Source organism: Schistocerca nitens, chromosome 7 (assembly GCF_023898315.1).
Source record: "Schistocerca nitens isolate TAMUIC-IGC-003100 chromosome 7, iqSchNite1.1, whole genome shotgun sequence".
NCBI classification, from domain to species: Eukaryota; Metazoa; Arthropoda; class Insecta; order Orthoptera; family Acrididae; genus Schistocerca; species Schistocerca nitens.
In genome coordinates this window covers 549,514,368-549,536,356 of record NC_064620.1, presented here as the reverse complement: position 1 = coordinate 549,536,356, position 21,989 = coordinate 549,514,368, and positions in this window count along the sequence as shown.

Below are 21,989 nucleotides of genomic sequence, written 5' to 3'. Positions count from 1 at the left end.
TAGTGTCGCCATTCTACAGTACAGAGTCAAAATATGAATGTTTCACACTTCCGCCTACTTGGGTAAATGGAGTAAATCGTTTGGTTCTTTTCGCATTTCACGTGGTCTATGGCTTCTTATGACTTATCGAGACACCATTAGTTCATGGACAGTTCCTCGGAAAAGCGCAAAAAGTGCCTTTTACTATAATTTTACTATCACCAGTGGCCCAAAAACACGCCTCGGCTTCCAAGACGGTTATGAACAGCAAATGGCTGGAAAAACAATGCATTCCTGAGATCAAGGTCTCGAACAACCTTGAAAATTTTTTTCATTTCTTTATCGGTTTAGAACACAAACAGATTCAGATTTAGCCTGGTTCTGCAATTAAAATCTGGTATCAGATTAAATCTAAATAATAAACAAACGCGGCAAACTGCTCAAATTTTAACGATATATTCTCTAGGCATTTATGCAGAAGAGCGGTTTCTCCGTTTTCAAAAATATATATCCGCTATCGAGTAACACCCCAAAAACTCATATGAAAAGAAATGTGTTGGTCAGTAAACTTTAGATACTTTACTTATTGCTGGCACTATTTCCTTCACTGCTTTCGTAGCATTGTTTTGTTACTGTCAATTATGTCCCACTGCCACTGAGTCTCTATCCTTCTCTCACGCTGCCATTGTCTATTTGCTCTTTCTATAACACAACCTCTGTCCACTGTCTTCGTGTATTTGTTACATTTCCGTCTCTTTGGTACTGCCACTATCTTCTTCTTTATCAGCATAAAATGCACGAATATGGTTTTTGGGTACCAAAACCCAGCCGTGTATTCGGAGACGGCTATGGACAGTAAATGGCAGATGTACACCTAAGATCCAAATCTCGAACAACCTGGAAACTTTTTCACATATATCTATCCGTTTCCGAGATAGAGAGGTTCAAAATTATCCTACTTGCACATGTAAAAAACTGTGTGAGGCGAAAACATAGTTTATAAAGTGATATAGCACGGAGAAATATTCTGTTCAATGTCTTCGTTATCATCTGGGAACCCCATGTTGTATTAATGAAGCATATGCAAAATTTGACGTGTAAGATTAGTTTTGCGTTATTTCAATTTTACGTAAGTAAAGTACCTAAATTTTACTGACCAGTACATTTCTTTTCACATGCGTTACATGCCCTTCTGCAGCAGTGAAAAGAAGGGAACCGGTTCAAAAATGCTCCGATCTGAGCACAAAGCACTCTGACTGGAAAGTGGAGTGCCCGCTGCCTGAATCTACGGTAATAAGTACCTTTAAAATTTATTTCAAACATTTTTGCATGCGAACACATTCGCGCTTTTATGTGAGAAAGAAGAGGAAAGTGGCAGTACCAAAGAGACGGAAACGTAACAAACACAGGAAGACAGTGGACAGAGGTTGTGTTATAGAAAGAGCGAATAGACAATGGCAGCGTGAGAGAAGAATAGAGACTCAGTGGCAGTGGGACACAGTTGACTGCAACAAAACAGTAACAGGAAAACAGTGAAGGAGATAGTGCCAGGAAGGGGAAGGAAATAAGAGAAAGTGAAAGTGGGTGACAGCCAGAGTATATGAGACAGAGTAGGTGACAATAACGACGGAGAAGAGAAGAGACGGCAGTGGTAGGAAGGAAGGAATGAGATATTAGCAGAAAGAGAGGATAAGAAGCAGAGAGTGATAGTGAGAGGAGAGTGTAATAGTAGAACGGAACAAAGAGGACACGGACATAGATACAAAAAGAGATAATGGCAATGACTTTGGCTGAATTAGCAAGTGATAATGGTTAAGAGGGAGTGGATGCATATAAGCGACTTACAGCGATGAGCTAGTGAGTGTGAGCGAGTTACATTTATACAAGCCTGTGAGAGTCGAAGGTGAAGTACATGATCAGAAAAGCGCGAATACGTTCCCATGCCAAATTTTTTTCGGGAAATTTTTAGATTCTGAGGAAGGCAGAGTGAGGCAACTGGTATCCCATTTTTCGGTAAAAGTCTTTGAAGTAAACAGGAACATACTTTCATTTTTTGTGCTCCGATAGGAGCATTTTTCAGCTGGTTTAACCGTTATTTCAGAATCCTTCAAGCTTGCTATTTCAAAGATAAGACATCAACGGGAGCTCTTAGTGTAATCTTGATTTCTTCATAGTTTGAAGTCCCTATTAGTTGATTAATAATGTGAGGAAATAGTTTTAGAATCTACATAAGTCCTGATAGAGAACTCGGCACCCACAGACTGTAATTCTCTGTTTCCAGCAGCAAGTTGTTATTTCAATTTTTCTATTCTTTGTCCTCTGAAACATACAGGACACAACGTACGTAGAAAACTGCTGAGTTGCCTACGAATCAGAGGCGTCATAGTATGGTTTAGACTACAGACAAGGTGAACGCGGCAAGGTCTATGTTACTCATCCATCTTACGTCTCAGAAATTCTTTCCAACCTGGTTTCCAGTTGCCAAACTTGGTTAAGTAGTCATATGGATTCACGCAGCACTCACTTAATACTTCAGGACCGAGTCTCAGTGACTAATTTACGGTTGTCACCAAGAGGAGGCATACTGATCTTTACAACAGTGATGTCAGTCATCTATCACAGAAACTAGGACTACTATACCAGTGTTTAAGGATGAGTCAGTGCACGTGAATGTTGATCTACATTGCTATTCACGATCTTTATACTCCAGTTAACTATTGTAAATCGCCTAGTAATAAACCTTTGTAAATTGTTAAACTGTTGCTAACTTGTGTTTTCATATTTTGTTGCCATAGCTGTTTCCTAACCCTTTTTGACACCTTGGCAAAGCTCTGGTGTTGCTACTTTGAAACAAAACATCTCATAACATGAGTACATTCGGTGTTAAGGGATACTCTTCTTGCCACATTTGTGTGTTTGTCACCAACTGCATTTTATGCATACAACATCTGTAGATAACAATAAAAATGGTTGCGTCTTCTAGCTGTAATTCTCTTTAGATGATGACTGTCTGCATCTCAGTAAATGAAATAGTGGTTTGCCTCGTACATTTCCTCTGAATTTATTAAGGAATTTTCAGTGGTCTGAAACATACAGGTTAAACTACAACTTCACTGAAAAAATTTTGGATGCCGATCCTGGACATTTTGTCATAATTTCGGTGTAACGGTCTACCGGTAGTTGGTGATTCACACAGATTATGATTTATTCCATTTGTTACCCCAATTACACCAGTTTCTTTGAAAATAACTTTCACAAAAAGTAGAAATCCCGTAATATGCAGCCACCAAAACTTACAACGCAATAACTATTAGTTTCTTAAGTAGTGTGCCGTGATTTCTCTCCCCCCACGAACGACTCAGCATAATGCCATCGCGCATTTCCTCCAACGCATCAGTGAATGGACGAGTAGCTTCTCAATTCTGTATTGTGCGGACAAGTGCTTGAATGTCACGGTACACCTAATGCAGAATTTAAATCTAATTTAGCGCAAGTTAGTCAGCAAACTGCTTGACGTCTGACAAAGCACCTGCAAGCTCTAGCGGCATCCGCCTGCAGCCTTCATTGTACACTTCCTCCTCACCCCTGAGCCCCACTCACCACTGCAATGAAAGCTCGAGGCGAGAGTGGAGATGAAGCGCTCATGCTCAGGAACGTTGTTTGGCCAGGCCTGGTCTGCTTGGCCAGGCTTGGTCTATAGCGCATTTTTCTGCAGCTTGGGAGACGTTTATGACTATAACGGCCTATGCCGTAGTCACTAATTCAGCATGTTACATGGAACACTGTTGCAGCTGCTTGCCCTGGTATCTAACACTACTGGCCATTAAAATTGCTACACCAAGAAGAAATGCAGATGATAAACGGGTATTCAGTGGACAATATATTACACTAGAACTGCCATGTGATTACATTTTCACGCAGTTTGGGTGCATAGATCCTGAGAAATCAGTACCCAGAACAACCACCTCTGACCGTAATAACGGCCTTGATACGCCTGGGCATTGAGTCAAACAGAGCATGGATGGCGTGTACAGGTACAGCTGTCCATGCAGCTTCAACACGATACCACAGTTCATCAAGAGTAGTGACTGGCGTATTGCCAGTTGCTCGACCAGCATTGACCAGACATTTTCAATAGGTGAGAGATCTGGAGAATGTGCTGGCCAGGGCAGCAGTCGAACATTTTCTTATCCAGAAAGGCCCGTACAGGACCTGCAACATGCGGTGGTGCTAAATCCAGCTGAAATGTACAGTTTCACAGGGATCGAATGAAGGGTAGAGCCACGGGTCGTAACACATTTGAAATGTAACGTCCAATGTTCAAAGAGCCGTCAATGCGAACAAGAGGTGACCGAGACGTGTAACCAATGGCACCCCATACCATCACGCCGGGTGATAGGCCAGTATGGCGATGACGAATGGACGCTTCCAATGTGCGTTCACCGAGATGTCGCCAAACACGGATGCCACCATCATGATGCTGTAAACAGAACCTTGATTCTGTGATGCAGCGTCAAGGGTAAGCGCAGCCATGGTCTCCTAGCTGATAGTCCATGCTGCTGCAAACGTCGTCGAACTGTACGTGCAGATGGTTGTTGTCTTGCAAATGTCCCCCATCTGTTGACTGAGGGATCGAGACGTGGCTGCACGATCCGTTACAACCATGCGGATAAGATGCCTGTCATATCGACTGCTAGTGATACGAGGCCGTTGGGATCGAGCACGGCGTTCCGTATTACCCTCCTGAACCCACTGATTCCATATTCTGCTAACAGTCATTGTATCTCGACCAACGCGAGCAGCAATGTCGCGATATGATAAACCGCAATCGCGATAGGCTACAATCCTACCTTTATCAAAGTCGGAAACGTGATGGTACGCATTTCTCCTCCTTACACGAGGCACCACAACAACGTTTCACCAGGCAACGCCGGTCAACTGCTCTTTGTGTATGAGCAACCGGTTGGAAACTTCCGTCATGTCAGCACGTTGGAGGTGTCGCCACCGGCGCCAACATTGTGTGAATGCTCTGAAAAGCTAATCACTTGCATATTACAGCATCTTCTTCCTGTCGGTTAAATTTCGCGTCTGAAGCACGTCATCTTCATGGTGTAGCAATTGTAATGGCCATTAGTGTAGTTATGATTATTTGCGTCATTGGAGTGATATTTTGAAATCAGAGAGCTGCTGCTCCTCTTTTACGGATCACCGGACGCTCACTCCATAACACTACCTGTCTCTTTGAATGATTTCTGCAGTGAGTTCCGCATCTCTAGCTGGTAGTACTACTACTATAACAGAAAACTAAACGCGTATCTATTGGAATACCATTGCTCCAATTCAATCAGCAATCTCGAAATTGTAGTTCTAAAGGCAAAATTATTTTATTTTATCATGAAATTTCTCCTCTATAGAGCCACTTAGTGGAAGGGTATAGGATCGGCGGGGTGGGGGTGGGTGGGGAGTGGGTGGGGGGATTTATAAAGGTCTCTAGGCCCTATGTCACCGTCCTCATCATATTTTAGCGGTAGATGCTTAGCGTGAAACCAAAAGGTGTTGACCTGAGTATTCCAGAACATATTCTTGAGGCACTGCCTGTTTACGTCATAGGTGCAATAGCACCAGATCATGTTCATCGATTTATCATTCGTCTGGATAACTTACTCCGTTCTCCAGCTCATTCTTATTGTCACTCAGTACGTTGTCTCCATATCCTAAAACTGGGCCAATATCACTGTGTTTGGAACCCTGTCGTGTTGAGGCACTGTGATGTATTAAGTCACAAGCTTCTGGTGTATGATGGGTAAATATCTGTATGGTTTATGACTGACTGTGTCTGACTGAATTAGCCTCAGTAGTATTCATTCAGAAAGGTCTCTTTTACCGTATGCAGAGCGTACACTGCGCTGATTGTACGACAGTACTGGGACTCCACCTTAAATCGCAGCCTGTCACGAGACCTGATATTCAAAAAACACTATCTGAGCACACTGCGCCTGTGAGGAGACCTAGGACGTCAACCACACATTAGGGAGAAAATAGGGCTGGTAGTCACAAGTTACTGTTGGCGTGGTCTGAGTAGGGTGTGCACAGTTTGTGGCTGCTGACGACACGTTTGGCTTGGTTCAAATGGCTCTGAGCACTATGGGATTTAACATCTTAGGTCATCAGTCCCCTAGAACTTAGAACTAGTTAAACATAACTAACCTAAGGACATCACACACATCCATGCGCGAGGCAGGATTCGAACCTGCGACCGTAGCAGTCGCGCGGTTCCGGACTGCGCGCCTAGAACCGCGAGACCACCGCGGCCGGCGACAACACGTTTCTGAGTTTTATTTGCACTTTTATATTTTTTCAGCTGTAAGTATTATCTCTCATTGTTCACTGTCTATTCACCAAAGTTTTTGTATCCCAATTATTTTCTGTTATTTTATAACACACCCACAGTTTTCTTCTCTGTCACTAAAGTTAGGTGCAAGGTGTCCTTCTCCAAATCGGTTTTACTCTGAAATGTCAAGGATGGTCACAAAAATCTGGGTAGGTGTTTTAGTAGTTTGGCAGTGTTTGCTTGTGTCAGGTATAGATATTGCGAACTCATAAAAAAAAGACACATCGAGAGGAGATTGCTCCACATACCATTCTTTCAGAAGTGAAAAAAGAAAAGAGGAGAATCATCAGTTCCGAAAACCGCAGTTGAATATCAATAGCAGAAAAATGGGTGTGTTAGAGATGGTTGTTTCGCTGATTACTCAAAGCCACACCCAGCGTAATCCACAAGGAACCTAGAGGCGATCATTTCAACAAGAGTATCTAACTTCAGCTTAAAAAATTGGAATTTATTTTCAATGACGTGGCAAAATATTTTAGGAAGTTTGCAACATGGATAAAACAGTCGTTGTTTCAGTGCAGAGGCCAGACAGAAATGTCAACACAAAATCTATGGAAATATTGTTGCAAATGTTGCACAGTGTAGAATACTAATGTACCCAATTCCCTCACTTGAATCCAAAGGTTTCTGCCGCTTCACAGATTATATTGAGTCAAACGACCTGTCATTTTAGGCTGGCAGCCTTGTTGGCGATGATGAGCAGGTTAACGTTTAAAGGAATCGTCAAGAATAATCAGTAAGTATACAGAAAAGAGTTAACTCTCCGCCAGTAAGTTAACCATGGCTTACGTCAACCAGCCGAAGATCACCGCTGGAAACCAGAACGCTGGGTGATCTTCTCATAATTCTTCCCATACCTTGCCACTTGCCCCCTCAAGTACCACTGAAGGGTGGGCGGATTGTGCCATGCACACTTGTCTATAAGATCCTAGTGCAGACTGTACCTGTCCTGTGTTTGTCTGTGGTCCGTTGTTGGCAGACCAGAGGACGCTTGGCCGAAAGAGGCTGTATGTAGCACCGGAAGTCGTGGATGCATGGCACTGCTCATTGATTAGATAATAGGTTGGCATCAATAGCAATTCGATGTCCATGTTTATGGACGGCGTGTGAGCTTTCCATTTTGCCCGAAGCTGCTGGAAGTCGGCGCTCCGCCCTGCAGAGTTTGGCGGTGCCACCATGGCAGTCGAGTGTTTAAGCGTCAGCTAACCGACCGTTACAGGAAGCGAGCCTGAGCGGGGAAACTGTTGTCTGCACATATTGTGGACTGTGGTGAGGTCTTTTGGTAACAGGCACTTTTTTATTCCACTACATCCTGGTTTCTTTCGCATGGTCTTGATATTTGTGTCATTACTCCGGTCTGGTTAAGGGGCTCCGGAACGCCTTATACTTGCAATGTTAAAATAACGCTTATAAATTACATCTTTCCTCACAAAGTATTTGAGGCAGGAAGTTGAACTTTTTACAGATTATTTATTGGAATATGGGCTACAACTTAACACAGGGATTTTACAAAATTTTAGCTCAGTTATTAAAGATGATTTTTTTTCAATTTTAATGAAAATTCACAACATTTTTTTGCAATTTTTTATTTATATATTCAAAAATATACAGTTTTTTGGAAAAAGGCTATGTTAAATTATGCAGAAGGTACTGTGTAACATTTACTGAAAGTTTGAAACAAATATGTTTGGAAGATCCTTAGAAAACATGTAATTAGTATGAGAAAATAAAAGTTTTGGGAATCGAGCGACAAAGATTGGATTAACTTTTTAGTGCATTCCAGGTCCATAGGATGGATTATCTTCATCCTCTGCAAACTCCTCCTCCAGCTTCCTCTTGTTCCTCCTCCTGTTTACTCTTGCTTGTATTTCTAGACTCTTTACAGCCCTGTCTGCATCCCGAAGGCGTTCCTTGTCTAAAGCAAGCATCGCTGGTACCATGTTAGAACCTATCTTCATTCCCATATTTCTAAATACCTTTGGCTTTCCAACATTTCTCCTTTTCTTAAAAGCCTTCAGAGGATTTCTAATAACTTTACTTTTACTCATTATTATACTTCAACAAAACAGAGACTCAAGAAACAGAATTAATTACGAATATTTTCGAGATAACGACAGAGTAAATAAACATGAAACAATCGACAATCACGCCAGCGATATATATTGAACCATCACAGGTTAGCCACCACACATACTTTATCTCACATCACTAAAATGTACCTGATGAACACGGACGTTAATAATAACACCATCTGACAGCAGTTTAACAGCGCTACAGTGGGTCACGCCCATGTAGAACACATTTCAAAAAAAAATTTAAAAATAGTTGTAGTCTTCGGAATTGAATAAATTATATATCTATTAAAAGGTAATAGTCAACAGATTCAGAAAACGCAAAAAAGTAAAAATTGAACTTTTCATGATTTTGAGCCTTTCCGGAGCCCCTTAAAGGCACTGGTTTGTGTATTGATGTTACATTTTCGCGAATTGTGGTGAACGTGCGTCAAATTTCAAAATTTGTTTTCTACTCGCCACGTAAATGAACAACGTGGTGAGCTTGCAGTGTCCTGAAGTAAACTTTCTTTCATTTCAGTCTGTAGATTACTTGCGTGATATTTTTATGTCATGCTTGCTAGTTTTGCTTAAAGTGTCTTGTATTTTATGAAAGTAGTGTTAAGAGTACCGCACCGTTCAGGATAAATGTAAATTACCTGCCTTACATATAATCCAGTGTCTTGTGTTTTAAAGAAAATATTGTTAATTCAGTGTTTGTCAGTCTTTGATCATTTTGGCATTTCGTTCGAATACCGTGCAGAGCTTTGTGATTGCCCAGTTGGCTTTAGATTCCGGCCTTCTTCACTTTGTTTCATACTTTCAGTGCTTGTCATACCAATTTTTGCAACGTATTGCTTTATATTTAAGTATAATAATGTTTAATTCTGTCTACAGGTCTGTTTGAGAGATTAGCCATTATTTAGTGCGTTGTTTACCAGGACCACACTGTATGCCTTAGTGGAATCGCTGACATTCAGAAACCAGATTTACGGACTTCGTAACTCGTTCGTCGAAAGGTACTGTTACAGGTAGCTCAACCATAATGGAAAATGGCGGGGAGATTTACTGTGTAGGGATAACCTTAATAATATAACATTTATTTTAGAAACTGCACTGTCATACCACACTTGGCCACTGATCACGCAACAACAATACTCAATACAGTTATTCAATACGGCGCATAAATTGTTTCCTTGGGGAAATAAACGTGTTACAACCACACCACTACTGATTAAAAAAATTACTATTCAACATCTTAATAACTGAACGTTGTAGGTATGTCTTTCCAGGCGCAGATCTAGGGTTGGTGGGTTGGGGGAAGAGAGAGGGGGCAAACTGGGGTATCTGGCCCGGACGGCAATTTCAGGAGGTGCCAAAATCATAATCTTGTAGAATAAAACCTTCTTTCACAAAGCGCCTAGGATCTAGCACACACTGTTCTATCCATTATAGGATTTTGAAACGTATCACTGTTGGTTTTTGAACATTTTTGAACGGGTGAATGCCGATCGCTGTTAGTTTATGTGGTTGATTGGGTGTGCGAATGATCAGCGTTCTTATAATTACTAGGAAATCCACAGACTCAGACTACCAGGGTGGAAATAAGCGACTAACAGCAATAATAGGTGAGAAAGGTTGCATTTATCTTTTCTGTGAATCCAAGAAAATGAAATTTTGACAGAAAGTTTTTGCCAGATATCTACGCTAGTAAGAGCCAGTTGTACAGTACACGGTTAGCTGCAGCTTAAATTTTATTCTCGGAATAGCACGGAAAACGCTTTCTACGAATACGTAATAAAGGCTAACCGCAGAATAAACGCGGGATAAGTGAGCCGGTGAAACTGGCATGGCTAGTGAAGTTAACCGGAGAATAAGTTTTGACGCTGGCAGGAACTGTTACAAAATTAGTGATGACAATACCGTTTGTCAGAACGAGGAAGGAGAAGAAACGGCGACATCACACAAATTATATGGAAGAATATGGCGGTTACTAATTCATACAAAAATTGCGTACTACTATTTTTCCACCTCTTGCTTGAGAAACTAGAGCATACTAACGAAATGTGAAACTATTTCCTAACATAAAACTTTCTGCTTGTGGTAGGCCTAACAAGCATTTGATACTGGTACTTCGTGAGTTATATTCTATTGTATTATAAAAATGACCACTTGTGCCCAAACAGTCTCTCTTATTTGGCGCGTGTCACAATTGCTGCAATATTAGAAAGGCCTAAATAGGCGTAATCAAGTCGAGAAACCAATGCCAATCCTGGGTACTATTCGTATTAACAGCTTTTTTCGTATTAGACAGCGGCATTTTGATTTTTCATGTAGCAAAACGTATGACAAACTTTGGTGAAGCAATAGATTCTTTCGCAGAAAGGAAAGCGCGCTGTGTAAAGCTGTAGTAAGACTAGAGAGAAAAATATGCTCAGACTTCTTAAGGATTGAAGAAATGTGTACTACTTCTCGCTTGTCTTTACTCGTTTTATGTTTCCTATAATTTTATGTCACACAAAAGAGAAAGTTATTGGCTAATAGGCAATAAGGAGGGCAAATTTTCTTAAGAATTCTTATTCTCACGGTTACAAATAATCGTAGGATATCAAACCGGGCGACTGGGAGAAACAGAGGCACCACAGGACATTTCTTTCCACTGTCCTGAAGATAATTTTGATGACTTCCATTGCAAAATATACACATCTGAATTCGACAGAGCGAAATATAGTGGCATGCGATAGTAGAATACGGTGCGAAAAGGGGTGGCGCTGCAGTTCGGCAGACTTAAGACCAAATAACATGTCTTACATTTCCTCGAACGTATATGTTTTATGTATCAAAATCTTCAGGAAGATGTGCCCTATAAAATGAACATATTTTTTAAAAAAATGATTGTTTTATTTTTTTTTGCTTCCTTTCTCAAGCGCTCGAGATGGTTGGGGGGGGGGGGGGGGTGGAAGGGCCGCTGTCAAGTTTTCGCCCAGATTCGTAAATATCGTTGATCCAGGGATGAGTCTTTCAGTTATTGTCCTTAATTAGGAATTTCAGTTACCTTAAAATTTCTTAAACCAATAATCAGCTGCCGCCTTTCCACACTTCCTCACGAGGCAGAATAACCACAATCAAATCAACTACCAAATCTTTAATCTTACGAGAATGTAAAATTCCGTATACAAGTGGACATACAAAATTTTGTTTAGGGCTTATAGAGGACTCAATGGTAACCAAATGATCTTAACGTTCGCTAACATTGGCTGTGATACAATTAGAAATGTAACATTGCTTCCCTTTTAGTAACGTCTGGTGTTGTCCCCACTTCTGCTTCGTCACACACCTTGTCCAACGTTATGCTACCTCCATCTCAGTCCACATAAATACAAAACAGTGTCAGCTCCTACACTTGAAACTATTTAGTATCAGAGATCACAAATAACAACAATTTTTAGAAGGCAATTAGCTTCAACTACAGCCACTTAACACCAAAATCCACGCAGGCGACTTTTACCAGCGTGATTAATAAACAACTAAACACAAACGAGCATTAACGAATTCCATATTTTGTGACAACCCTCACTTCATGCATCTCTGTAGCTCACAACACACAAAACCAACCATTTAGCTTCTAAATGCCAGGCTACACAATGCGCAGAAGACAAGGCTTTAACAACAAGGATGATCAATATGACACCGACAAGCGATAAGATAATGTTCGAACAAGATGACGAGCCTATAATATTAGCGAATAACAGTACGTTTTGCAAATTTCTATTAACCCAGCAGCTGTATTAACACTTTATGCATCTGGCCACTTGAGATACGATATACGCATCGCTGTCTGCCTTTAGTCACAGTGTCTCTCACTACCTCCGTGCAGGAGGAAATCCCCTCTTGCCAGGGCAGCTTCAATCAAGCAACATCGGCGCACTCGATTGGCTCCCTGCCTTCCGCACACGCCTACGTTACTTCTGTGTCCGTGCAACCGTCCTCTCTCCCCAGAACCATCGATTTTCCTCTTAAAAGTCTCTCCGTTCCACATATAAGCCCCGTTTCCTCCTCAGAGGAGTTCCACATACATAGACAGGGCAATCCTACCAACTCAATAGGCTAGTGCCTAGCTAAATTATTGTGCCTAACACATCACAGAATCTAGTTTGGTAAGACAGCTGGCCAGCTGTCATTTGCTATATTTCGAACAAATCACCTTTGTGATAATTATTTGACATTGTGCCTGTGTACTTCATCGGTTGCTGCCTTTATTTACTTGTCAGAGGTTAATTATTTGCCTCGATAAATTTTTTTCAGTTACTAAATTGTGTGTGGATTGATGTCACTGGTTTCTGTTGTGTCCCCCCCCCCCCGCCACCCCCCCCCCCCCAGCATTTTTGAGTAAACCTAAGCAACACCTCTTGAGACGACCTTCAGTATAAGTTTAGTCTACTGTTTTCCTTGGAAATTATGCTGTGAAGATCACTTATGGACTTCTCGCGTATTAAACAAAGTTCTGCCAAATCCTCATGCACCTTCATCAATTGTAAAGGTTGTATGGTCGCTGTCCGTTAAGTTAGTCGGCCTGCACACTTTTTTTAAAAAAAATACTATCGAAGTTCGTTGCATGTAGAGTCTTAGTACTTCAAAATTTTGCCTTGGCCTCATGTTAGAATTCACCTAAATAGGACGTAATGCACTCCCAAGTATACAAAACATTGTTATGACCACGACTAACACTTACGACATGTTTAGGACGTTGTACAGTCGTCGTTCGTGGTCAAATGCAGCAGCGCCACTTGCAGGTTTGGCTACCATCTGGATTTATGTTCAGACATGGATTTCTTGCGGTGTTTCTTTTATTTGTTGAAACCCTGTAGCTCACGTGAGATTAGCACACATAATAATAAAAATAGCACATTACCAAGCATACAGGAGAAAATGGTGTTGGTGGTTTTCTCTGATGTAGGAGATCATACTCTTCATTTAACAACTTGGAATATCAAAAACCAAGTACTTGCGTGACCTTGGAGATGTCCACCATGTCACATAGCCACGTTCAGTAAAATACATTGCTGTAATGCGTCTTTCCGATCGAACACGCGACAGTCACACGACGGCAAGTGTAAGTGCTGAGAACACTAGTGAAAGCGAGGTGCCGAACTGTTCCATTCGCCGCGGTCACAGGAGCACACACTATCAGTCACAGCAGCTACTTCTAATTCAGTAGCCCATCAGGGTATCCTACACGTGAATGTGTAGCCTCGTCAGAAAAAAGACACAGGGGGTTCATGTGTTGACAGCCATCCGTTACATGTTTTACGAGGTGCATTCAAGTTCTAAGGCCTCCGATTTTTTTTCTCCGGACTGGAAAGAGATAGAAACATGCGCTTTATTTTAAAATGAGGCCGCGTTCATTGTCAATACGTCCCAGAGATGGCAGCACCGTACGGCAGATGGAATTTTACCGCCAGCGGCGAGAATGAGAACTGTTTTAAATACTTAAAATGGCGACGTTTTCCTTACTTGAACAGCGTGCAATCATTCGTTTTCTGAATTTGCGTGGTGTGAAACCAATTGAAATTCATCGACAGTTGAAGGAGACACGTGGTGATGGAGTTATGGATGTATCGAAAGTGTGTTCGTGGGTGCGACAGTTTAATGAAGGCAGAACATCGTGTGACAACAAACCGAAACAACCTCGGGCTCGCACAAGCCGGTCTGACGACATGATCGAGAAAGTGGAGAGAATTGTTTTGGGGCATCGCCGAATTTGTTGAACAGATCGCCTCCAGAGTTGGCATTTCTGTGGGTTCTGTGCACACAATCCTGCATGACGACCTGAAAATGCGAAAAGTATCATCCAGGTGGGTGCCACGAATGCTGACGGACGACCACATGTCTGCCCGTGTGGCATGTTGCCAAGCAATGTTGACGCGCAACGACAGCATGAATGGGACTTTCGTCTCGTCGGTTCTGACAATGGATGAGACGTGGATGCCATTATTCAATCCAGAAACAAAGCGTCAGTCAGCTCAATGGAAGGACACAGATTCACCGCCACCAAAAAAATTTTGGGTAACCGCCAGTGCTGAAAAAATGATGGTGTCCATGTTCTGGGACAGCGAGGGCGTAATCCTTACCCATTGCGTTCCAAAGGACACTACGGTAACAGGTGCGTCCTACGAAAATGTTTTGAAGAACAAATTCCTTCCTGCAGTGGAACAAAAACGTCCGGGAAGGGCTGCGCATGTGCTGTTTCACCAAGACAACGCACCCGCACATCGAGCTAACGTTACGCAACACTTTCTTCGTGATAACAACTTTGAAGTGATTCCTCATGCTCCCTACTCACCTGACCTGGCTCCTAGTGACTTTTGGCTTTTTCCAACAATGAAAGACACTCTCCGTGGCCGCACATTTACCAGCCGTGCTGCTATTGCCTCAGCGATTTTCCAGTGGTCAAACAGACTCCTAAAGAAGCCTTCGCCGCTGCCATGGAATCATGGCGTCAGCGTTGTGAGAAATGTGTACGTCTGCAGGGCGATTACGTCGAGAAGTAACGCCAGTTTCATCGATTTCGGGTGAGTAGTTAATTAGAAAAAAAAATCGGAGGCCTCAGAACTTGAATGCACCTCGTAGCAATCTGTCTAAGTGCTAGTTCGATCGGTTTGGGGGCGCCCATCCACGTACATTCGTCTTATGTCCCTGAGTTAAAAATTTGCGTAGAGCGTCACATGGATATTTACAGAAATAGGTGCGTTATCGAAATATGTGCCCTGTGGCTGGGCTGCGAGCGTATTCATTAGTGTGAGACAGGTTTTCAAGACAGCATAAACTCCCAGAACATGGTGGTCTGCCGTTTAGCATTGTCCTCTTGATATCTTTGTGTTTCATCTACCTAGAGCCACCTCGATTTTCGTATATGAAACATTACCATTACTCCCGTCATATTCTTGCTGCTATGTTTCTCAAAACGGATTTCATTCAATCCGCATACGAGAATTCTTGAACATGATACCTAAGTCAAATAAAAGCTTGACACAGGTTCTGTTATGCGTCTACATATTACTTTCACTGGGTATGAGAACATTGTTCTTCGCGAGGACATTCTTGGGTAAATATCTCACGTGTTTCTTGCTACGCCACATTTGTAGGTATAATCAGGATATCGACAACTGTCTCTGATGCCATCGTCAGATGTTGCCTGTACGCTGTGAGTTCTTTATACAGTTGGGTGGATTGTGTCATGAGGACGTCAAGACATGACAGAACTTCCACAAGTTATCAGAAATTATGTTGATGTCTGTTACGGAGGAACTTTACTAACGACAACGTTCTTGTTATATGACGGAAAATACAGTTTATATTTCTGTAACATTTCAGCATCAAGCACGTATTTCTATGCACCACTGAGAAAATAACAGCTGACTCGGTTAATGTTGTTGCGCAGTTTGATATTAACAGCCTCCTAGTAGGCAGATGCAAGCGATGAGATAGTTCTTCAGATACAATAGATTGTTTGTTTGTGAGCCTGTGTTAGAAGCCCTAACATTTAATGTGGCACTGATACCCGATGGAGCGTTCTGAAAGCGTACCTGGTCACTGTTTATGCTACAGCATTCAGACATTTGTAATTTCCAGTAACACTAAGACAAAGAATGTCTTTTACTGAGCACAGGTCTCTTTAATATTCAGGGAGAAATCGAGACTACACACACATATGACGTGAAAAGAATTCTGTGAAATATGTATCCAATGATTCAGCTTGTTACTGAAGAAAATGCATTTGGATTACTTTCACGGACGATTGCGTTAACTTCACAACATGTCTATAATCACATAGCTATCTGCAGTTAGAGTGTTCAACCACTACGGTGAACATTCCAACTGCAGTAGGCCCCTCACCTGATCAACGAATATACGGCATTTGTCTGTCGATGTAGCCACTTTCACTATTTCAAGTTTCACAACAGTGTCTTTAATAATGTTATCAGACTACCTTTGTCTTGATCTTCCTCTTGGCCACATTCTTCATGTATAATTCCTTTCCCGAACTTCATTTGTATTTTCCCAGTTTCTTCAGATTACATGCCCATAGCAAGTTACTCACTTTTGTGTAACTTTTGATTCTATGTATTCTGCAGCATTCCTTTCCCGCATTTATCCCTTTATAGGCATAAAGCACCTCCTTCATCTCTGATAAGTCCAAATGTCTGTTTGAGGAGGATACTGTCGGAACCTGTAAGCCACCTACGTTTGTGGCTTTAATTTCAATACTAAGCTCCATATAAAATATATTACTCTTTCATGTTTTTTTTACCATTGTTTACAGTGTAACAGATCATCTATGAAATTTACGTTTATTTTTGAAAAGGCTACGAGAGGCCTCAGCTCTTGACAATGTCGAGACCTAGCAGCTTTGATTCAGCAGATGGCCAAAATAATTCTGTTGACTACATGGCAGTTGGAAGGAAGCTTTGAAAAAAGGGAAGTAGCTGTATGAATTCCATAGTTCAAATGCTAAAGCAGCACTGAAAACACTGGGTAAAGAAGGGAAAGCAGAAATGTGGGAGAGTATACAGAACCACTGTACAAGGGGATTAAAGTGATGACAAAGCTACAGAAAAGAAGGACGAAGTAATTAAAGATGAGATGGGAAGAATTCGACAGAGCGTTGAAAGATTTAAATCGGAGCAAGGTCCCTGGCCCCGGAGTAGACGACATTCTCAAAATTATCGAGATCCTCGGCAGAGCTTGCGATGACAGAACTATTCCGCTTAGCCTCTGAGATATATGAGAAAGAAGAATTATACGCACACTTGACGGGAATGTAATAATTCAAATTCCAAAGAACGAAAGTGCTGTCACGTCTGAATAGTAAGGACCTACGAGTTTAATAAATCATGGTTACAGAATATTGTCACGAGTTTATACATTTGTAGGTTAGTTTTGCGCGTAGGTCTGCTCCTGAAATCTGACAAAGAGGCCGAATGAAAGGAAGCGAGTAGGAGCAGCTGAGGTAAAGCGTGTCAGTACTGCAAGTAAAGTAAAAGTGGTTTTACTATAGTATAAACATATGCAAACATGTTACATAACATTAGGTGATGAGCACGTAGGTGTGCAGCCAAAGTCCAGATAAGAAAATCTCAATAGCAAGCTAAGCTAAAGCGATGGTTCTCGGCCGTCTGCTCTTCATCATATGAGGAAAGTGGAGGGGCGCTCGTAGAGCTGCACAGCGTCGGCTAGTGGGCGCTGTCGTCGGCGAAGATCTTCCGCTCTCGTACTGCCAACCTACGCAGTGGCATCTGAACCATCGATACCACAGTTAGAAGAAAGCTTTCACGATGTTCACTGGAATACACTCTCCGAAATTCTGAAGGTAGCAGAGATAAAACATAGGTAACGAAAGGTTATTTACAACTTATGCAGAAACGAGACAGCTGTTACAAGAGTCGATGGCCATGAAAGACAAGCAGTAATTGGCAAGGGAGTGAGGGAGGTAGGTAGCCTATCTGCTACGTTCTACAGTCTGTGGACCGAGAAATCGAACCAAAGAAAATTTTGCAGAAGAACTGAAAGTAATGGAGACGAAATACAATTTCTAAGTTAGCCAGCAAATTCTCACTCGCTCAAAGACAATAAACAACTTCGAAGAGTATTTGAACGGAGCAGATAGCGCCTAGAAATGCTGTCATAAGTTCAACATAAAAAAAAAACAGAACAACGATAAAGGAACGTTGTCGAAGTAGATCAGGTGATGCTGAAGCCTGAATAGCAGCGTTATGCAGCACGAACCGCTGCGAGACACGGAGGAAGAGATTCAGTGAGGTTCAGGAGGGCGCCGACTTGGATGTGGACAATTACCGACTCCAGTGTCGTGGCCAGCTGCGTTAATTTCTCGGATGAGTATCCATGTCGCGAATAGCGGGCTATCATGGTGGTCCCACAGATTCACGATTGGGTTTAATTACGACTTTTTTGGTGGTCAGGTTGGTACGGTACACTCGTCCTAGTGCTCTTCGAGCCACGCACGTACACTGCGAGGTGTGTGACAAGTAGCAATGTCTTGCTGATAGACGCCACTGTGCTCAGGAAAATCAGACGGCATGTAGGGGTGGAAATTCTACATCTACATTTACATCTAGATCTACGTCTACATACTCCGCAATCCACCATACGGTGCGCGGCGGAGGGTACCTCGTACCACAACTAGCATCTTCTCTCCCTGTTCCACTCCCAAACAGAATGAGGGAAAAATGACTGCCTATATGCCTCTGTACGAGCCCTAATCTCTCTTATCTTATCTTTGTGGTCTTTCAGCGAATTATAAGTTGGCCGCAGTAAAATTGTACTGCAGTCAGCCTCAAATGCTGGATCTCTAAATTTTCTCAGCAGCGATTCACGAAAAGAACGCGTCCTTTCGTCTGGAGACTCCCACCCGAATTCGTGAAGCATTTCCGTAACACTCGCGTGATGATCGAACCTACCAGTAACAAATCTAGCAGCCCGCCTCTGAATTGTTTCTATGTCCTCCCTCAGTCCGACCTGATGGGGATCCCAAACGCTCGAGCAGTACTCAAGAATAGGTCGTATTAGTGTTTTATAAGCGGTCTCCTTTACAGATGAACCACATCTTCCCAAAATTCTACCAATGAACCGAAGACGACTATCCGCCTTCCCCACAACTGCCATTACATGCTTGTCCCACTTCATATCGCTCTGAAATGTTACGCCCAAATATTTAATCTACGTGACCGTGTCAAGCGCTACACTACTAATGGAGTATTCAAACATTACGGGATTCTTTTTCCTCTTCATCTATATTAATTTACATTTATCTATATTTAGAGTTATCTGCCATTCTTTACACCAATCACAAATCCTGTCCAAGTCATCTTGTATGCTCCTACATTCACTCAACGACGACACCTTCCCGTACACCACAGCATCATCAGCAAACAGCCGCACGTTGCTATCCACCCAATCCAAAAGATCATTTATGTAGATAGACAACAACAGCGGACCTACCCCACTTCCCTGGGGCACTCCAGATGATACCCTCACCTCCGATGAACACTCGCCATCTAGGACAACGTACTGAGTTCTATTACTTAAGAAGGTAAAAATTTGTGTTGACCCATTGTGCCTTCAAGAACTGCGTGATAACCCACGAAATGCCATGAAAGCACTCTCCAGATAATAACTCTCCCTCCTTGTGTAATTTCAGACGCTTCATGGCGTACACGACAACGGCCATCTATCCGAAGTAGCGTAACACGCGATTCATCTGAAAAGGTCACCTGTCGCCCTTCAGCGGATGTCCAGTTGTAGTACTGACGTGGATATTTCAGCCTTCGTCGCCGATGATCAGCAATCAGCATGGGTGCGTGTATCAGGTGTCTGCTGCCGAGACTCAAACGCAGCAACGTTCGTTGAGAAGACACCGTTGGCAGCCAACTGGTTAATCTGGGCTGTCGGCTTCTCTTCATTTACACGTCTATCCGCCCATTCACATTTCCAACGCCCTCGTCAGCCCCTGTCATCTATGGCCGCAGGGGCACTACAGTTGTCCCGGAGCCACTTTGGGATAGTGCCATTTTACCATGCACAACGTAGTTTAACCACGATGGCTCAAAAACTTAGCCATTTCGAAAATGGTTCTAGAAAGCCAATAATCATGTCCTTTTAGACATCGTGTAAATGGCTGCGTTTCCGCCTTACGACAATGACTTCCCTGTTTATCCGCGTCCCTGCGACACGCCTTATTTAACCTCCACTGCTAGTGCTACAACTTGCCTCGTGTGATTGCACGTTGACGTCGAACACAAGCGGTAGTCACATCAGTGTGATTGAACCTTGTAAAATGCTGATAATTTGTAAGAGGAAAAGCATTTACAAGAAAATGTAATTTGTTTAGACGTGACATAAATTTAGGTGTTAGGAAAACATTTCATAAGGAATTTTCTGGAGTTTTGCCTTGTACTGAACTGAAACTTGACGATAGTCAGATCAGACTAGAAAAGAGTAGAATCTTTCGAAATGTATGGCTACAGATGAATGTTCATGATTAGGTGGGTACATCGTTTAATTAAAGAGTTAGTCAATCAAATCGAGGAAAAAAAAAATTCGCACAATTTGGCGAAAAGAAGAGATCGGTTGATAGAACGTATCTCGAGGCAAAAATTATTTGGTAATGGAGGCCAATGTGGGGACAAAAAAAGTGTCGAGGGAAACAAAACTATGAAGGAGGTTAATACAGTTCTACAATCCTGTTGTTATTCGGACGTGAAGAGGCTCTCACGGGTTGGACTTGCGTTGAGAGCTGCTTCAAACCGGTCTTTGCACTGAAGGCGACGTCAGCAACATACTGATAATTACTAGTTAGTCGAAACTGACACCACCACTCTACAGTTTATATGAGCATTGCCTGAAATAAATTTCATTCATAGTGGGTGTCAACGGATTCACAATGACTGTCAGTTTAATGACGGAACGGAATCAAATGTCAAGAAAAAATAGGTCATGGATTCACAGAAAATATAAATTTAACATAAACTGAGGTGAGCAAAGTCATGGGATCCCTCCCAATATCGTGTCGGACCTTCTTTGCCCGGCGTAATGCTCTTTTAAATTGTCTCTCTCTTCGTTTTTCGGCCTTGTCCATCGCTGCGCGGGAACAGTTTCGGCTCAATGACTGCTTCAGTTTTTGTCTTCCTCGATATTTGTTTACCAGTTTATTCCACAGCCTGTTCATTATTCATCCGGTGCATTGGTTTCCCGAGGCTTCTTTTCAGAAATTAACTTATCTTAACTCTTACCAAGCCACTTGCCGAAAGCTGCGTGGCACCATCTGGGCTGCTCCAAATGACGATGAAGGTATTGTAGAAGAGTATAAATTTAGTTAATAGCTTCTTCTGGTTGACAGCAAAGTTCACAGAATTAAAATATGGACGTCTTCTTCTCTCGTCAGTACTAATTTCTCCTCTGACAAAGCTACAAAACGAAATAAAAGAGATTTTGATCTGAGTATTTCATTGGTACTATCTGTTCCCTTCGCGGACACCATGAGAAAGACGTATGCGAAGAGATAAATCAACGGAGGTTTCTGTTTAGGTCTTCTGTCTCGGCCTGTTTCCTTTCAAAATGGTCACAAAGTTCCCGACAGTGATATTTTTAAAAAGATGGCAAATTATTTCTTACAATCTTCTTTCTTCATTGGATTGTGTTGCTGAAGGACAAGATATGGTGGGAAATCTTTTTTGATTTTGTTCTCTTCATTCATGAATAATGTACTAATAAGTGTTTTAGCCAGTTTACAACTTTCGTTTTTGGTAATGGGTAGGGCACATTATTGGATTTCCGAAAACCTGCAGTCGTGATATGGTTGGCTACTGTCCGGATTATCCTGGCTAAAGTTTGCCTAAGGAGTTGCCAGATTTTCTTCCCTCTAGTGCACGCAAATCTATGTCCTTCGGTATTTATTAATCCGTGGTATTCACAAATTGGCGAATCTGCTATATGGATGGCGTGAAGTTTCTGTTAGGTTGACTACTTTGTACCATGAAGCTCTCACGTTT